Here is a 5,428-nt window from a genome sequence, read left to right as displayed (position 1 = left end):
ACCTGTTCTCCCTGCAGAACAAGACGTTATGAACGCTTGGCAGGCACGTACCGATGACTACTCCCTCGTTCAGTGCGGCATGCTTTACAGCCTAGAGCCGGGGCTCCAAAAGCGTTTTGAGAGACATGGAGCATATGAGATGTTCGAAGAGCTGAAAATGGTTTTTCAAGCTCATGCCCGGGTCGAGAGATATGAAGTCTCCGACAAATTCTTCAGCTGTAAGATGGAGGAAAATAGTTCTGTCAGTGAGCACATACTCACTATGTCTGGGTTACATAACCGCTTGACTCAGCTGGGAGTTAATCTCCCGGATGATGCGGTCATTGACAGAATCCTCCAGTCGCTTCCACCAAGCTACAAGAGCTTTGTGATGAACTTCAATATGCAGGGGATGGAAAAGACCATTCCTGAAGTATTTGCTATGCTGAAATCAGCAGAGGTAGAAGTCAAGAAGGAACATCAAGTGTTGATGGTCAATAAAACCACTAAGTTCAAGAAGGGCAAGGGTAAAAAGAACTTCAAGAAGGACGGCAAGGTAGTTGCCGCGCCCAGCAAGCAAGCTGCCGGGAAGAAGCCAAAGAATGGACCCAAGCCCGAGACTGAGTGCTTTTATTGCAAGGAAAGTGGTCACTGGAAGCGGAACTGCCCCAAATACTTAGCGGACAAGAAGGCCGGCAAAACCAAAGGTATATTTGATATACATGTAATTGATGTGTACCTTACCAGTAATCGTAGTGACTCCTGGGTATTTGATACCGGTGCCGTTGCTCATATTTGTAACACACAGCAGGAGCTGCGGAATAAACGGAGACTGGCAAAGGACGAGGTGACGATGCGCGTCGGGAATGGTTCCAAGGTCGATGTGATCGCCGTCAGCACGCTACCTCTACATTTACCTTCGGGATTAGTTTTGAACCTCAATAATTGTTATTTAGTGCCAAGTTTGAGCATGAACATTGTATCTGGATCTCGTTTAATTCGAGATGGCTACTCATTTAAATCCGAGAATAATGGTTGTTCTATTTATATGAGAGATATGTTTTATGGTCATGCTCCGATGGTGAATGGTTTATTCTTTATGAATCTCGAGCGTAATGCTACACATATTCATAGTGTAAGTACCAAAAGATGTAAGATTGATAGTGATAGTCCCACATACTTGTGGCATGCCGCCTTGGTCACATAGGTGTCAAACGCATGAAGAAGCTCCATGCTGATGGACTCTTAGAGTCTCTTGATTACGAATCATTTGACACGTGCGAACCATGCCTCATGGGTAAAATGACCAAGACTCCGTTCTCAGGAACAATGGAGCGAGCAATCAACTTATTGGAAATCATACATACTGATGTGTGCGGTCCAATGAGTGTTGAGGCTCGCGGTGGCTATCGTTATGTTCTCACCCTCACTGATGACTTGAGTAGATATGGGTATGTCTACTTAATGAAACACAAGTCTGAGACCTTTGAAAAGTTCAAGGAATTTCAGAGTGAAGTTGAGAATCAACGTGACAGGAAAATCAAGTTCCTACGATCAGATCGAGGAGGAGAATACTTGAGTCACGAGTTTGGTACACACTTAAGAAAATGTGGAATAGTTTCACAACTCACGCCGCCTGGAACACCTCAGCCTAATGGTGTGTCCGAACGTCGTAATCGCACTCTATTAGATATGGTGCGATCTATGATGTCTCTTGCCGATTTACCACTATCTTTTTGGGGCTATGCTTTAGAGACTGCCGCATTCACTTTAAATAGGGCACCGTCGAAATCCGTTGAGACGACACCGTATGAATTATGGTTTGGGAAGAAACCTAAGCTGTCATTTCTAAAAGTTTGGGGATGCGATGCTTATGTCAGGAAACTTCAACCTGAAAAGCTCGAACCCAAATTGGAAAAATGCATCTTCATAGGATACCCTAAAGAAACTATTGGGTATATCTTCTACCTCAGATCCGAAGGCAAGATCTTTGTTGCCAAGAATGGGTCCTTTCTGGAGAAAGAGTTTCTCTCGAAAGAAGTAAGTGGGAGGAAAGTAGAGCTTGATGAAGTATTACCTCTTGAACCGGAAAATGGCGCAACTCAAGAAAATGTTCCTGAGGTGCCTTCACTGGCTAGAGAGGAAGTTAATGATAATGATCAACATACTTCTGATCAAGCTCCTACTGAAATTCGAAGGTCCACAAGGACACGTTCCGCACCAGAGTGGTACGGCAACCCTGTCTTGGAAATCATGTTGTTAGACAACAGTGAACCTTCGAACTATGAAGAAGCAATGGCGGACCCGGATTCCGATAAATGGCTAGAAGCCATGAAATCCGAGATAGGATCCATGTATGAAAACGAAGTATGGACTTTGACTGACTTGCCTGTTGAACGGCGAGCCATAGAAAATAAATGGATCTTTAAGAAGAAGACATACGCGGATGGTAATGTGACCATCTATAAAGCTCGGCTTGTCGCTAAGGGTTATCGACAAGTTCAAGGGGTTGACTACGATGAGACTTTCTCACCAGTAGCGAAGCTGAAGTCCGTCCGAATCATGTTAGCGATTGCCGCATTCTACGATTATGAAATATGGCAAATGGACGTCAAAACGGCATTCCTTAATGGTTTCCTTAAGGAAGAATTGTATATGATGCAGCCGGAAGGTTTTGTCGATCCTAAGAATGCTGACAAGGTGTGCAAGCTCCAACGCTCGATTTATGGGCTGGTGCAAGCATCTCGGAGTTGGAACATTCGCTTTGATGAGATGATCAAAGCGTTTGGGTTCACACAGACCTATGGAGAAGCCTGTGTTTACAAGAAAGTGAGTGGGAGCTCTATAGCATTTCTCATACTATATGTAGATGACATACTTTTGATGGGAAATGATATAGAACTCTTGGACAGCATTAAGGCCTACTTGAATAAAAGTTTTTCAATGAAGGACCTTGGAGAAGCTGCTTATATATTAGGCATCAAGATCTATAGGGATAGATCGAGACGCCTCATAGGTCTTTCACAAAGCACATATCTTGATAAGATTTTGAAGAAGTTCAAAATGGATCAGTCCAAGAAAGGGTTCTTGCCTGTTTTACAAGGTGTGAAATTGAGCTCAGCTCAATGTCCGACCACGGCAGAAGATATAGAAGAGATGAGTGTCATCCCCTATGCCTCAGCCATAGGTTCCATTATGTATGCCATACTATGTACCAGACCTGATGTAAACCTTGCCGTAAGTTTGGTAGGAAGGTACCAAAGTAATCCCGGCAAGGAACACTGGACAGCGGTCAAGAATATCCTGAAGTACCTGAAAAGGACAAAGGAAATGTTTCTCGTTTATGGAGGTGTCGAAGAGCTCGTCGTAAAGGGTTACGTCGACGCTAGCTTCGACACAGATCTGGATGACTCTAAGTCACAAACCGGATACGTGTATATTTTGAATGGTGGGGCAGTAAGCTGGTGCAGTTGCAAGCAGAGCGTCGTGGCGGGATCTACGTGTGAAGCGGAGTACATGGCAGCCTCGGAGGCAGCACATGAAGCAATTTGGGTGAAGGAGTTCATCACCGACCTAGGAGTCATACCCAATGCGTCGGGGCCGATCAAGCTCTTCTGTGACAACACTGGAGCTATTGCACTTGCCAAGGAGCCCAGGTTTCACAAGAAGACAAGGCACATCAAGCGTCGCTTCAACTCAATTCGTGAAAATGTTCAAGATGGAGACATAGAGATTTGTAAAGTACATACGGACCTGAATGTAGCGGATCCGTTGACTAAACCTCTCCCTAGAGCAAAACATGATCAACACCAGAATTCCATGGGTGTTCGATTCATCACAATGTAACTAGATTATTGACTCTAGTGCAAGTGGGAGACTGTTGGAAATATGCCCTAGAGGCAATAATAAAAGCATTATTTTTATATTTCTTTGTTCATGATAATTGTCTTTATTCATGCTATAATTGTATTATCCGGAAATCGTAATACATGTGTGAATAACAAACACCAACATGTCCCTAGTAAGCCTCTAGTTGACTAGCTCGTTGATCAATAGATAGTCATGGTTTCCTGGCTATGGACATTGGATGTCATTGATAACGGGATCGCATCATTAGGATAATGATGTGATGGACAAGACCCAATCCTAAGCACAGCGTGAGATCGTGTAGTTCGTTTGCTAGAGCTTTTCTAATGTCAAGTATCTTTTCCTTTGACCATGAGATCGTGTAACTCCCGGATACCGTAGGAGTGCTTTGGGTGTATCAAACGTCACAACGTAACTGGGTGACTATAAAGGTGCACTACAGGTATCTCCGAAAGTGTCTGTTGGGTTGACACGGATCGAGACTGGGATTTGTCACTCCGTATGACGGAGAGGTATCACTGGGCCCACTCGGTAATGCATCATCATAATGAGCTCAAAGTGACCAAGTGTCTGGTCACGGGATCATGCATTGCGGTACGAGTAAAGTGACTTGCCGGTAACGAGATTGAACGAGGTATTGGGATACCGACGATCGAATCTCGGGCAAGTAACATATCGATTGACAAAGGGAATTGCATACGGGGTTGATTAAATCCTCGACATCGTGGTTCATCCGATGAGATCATCATGGAGCATGTGGGAGCCAACATGGGTATCCAGATCCCGCTGTTGGTTATTGACCGGAGAGCGATCTCGGTCATGTCTACATGTCTCCCGAACCCGTAGGGTCTACACACTTAAGGTTCGGTAACGCTAGGGTTGTAGGGATATGTATATGCAGTAACCCGAATGTTTTTCGGAGTCCCGGATGAGATCCCGGACGTCACGAGGAGTTCCGGAATGGTCCGGAGGTAAAGATTTATATATGGGAAGTCCTGTTTTGGGCATCGGGACAAGTTTCGGGGTTATCGGTATTGTACCGGGACCACCGGAAGGGTCCCGGGGGTCCACCGGGTGGGGCCACCCATCCCCGGGGGCCACATGGGCTGTAGGGGGTGCACCTTGGCCTACATGGGCCAAGGGCACCAGCCCCACTAGGCCCATGCGCCTAGGGTTTAAAGAAGGAAGAGTCCTAGGAGGGGAAGGCACCTCCTAGGTGCCTTGGGGGGGGAGGGAAACCCCCTTGGCCGCCGCCCCCCTAGGAGATTGGATCTCCTAGGGCCGGCCACCCCCCCTTGGCCCTCCTATATATAGTGGGGGAAGGAGGGCTTTCATCCCACGCCTTTGCTTGCCTCCTTCTCCCTCTCCAACACCTCCTCCTCCTCCATAGCGCTTAGCGAAGCTCTGCCGGAGTACTGCAGCTCCATCAACACCACGCCGTCGTGCTGCTGCTGGTGCCATCTCCCTCAACCTCTCCTCTCCCCTTGCTGGATCAAGAAGGAGGAGACGTGGATGTTCCGTACGTGTGTTGAACGCGGAGGTGCCGTCCGTTCGGTGCTAGGATCTCCGGTGATTTGGATCA

The sequence above is a fragment of the Triticum aestivum genome, chromosome 5B (genome assembly GCF_018294505.1).
Source record: "Triticum aestivum cultivar Chinese Spring chromosome 5B, IWGSC CS RefSeq v2.1, whole genome shotgun sequence".
Lineage (NCBI taxonomy): Eukaryota > Viridiplantae > Streptophyta > Magnoliopsida > Poales > Poaceae > Triticum > Triticum aestivum.
The sequence above is the reverse complement of the archived record's forward strand: the minus strand, read 5'-3'. Positions refer to the sequence as shown.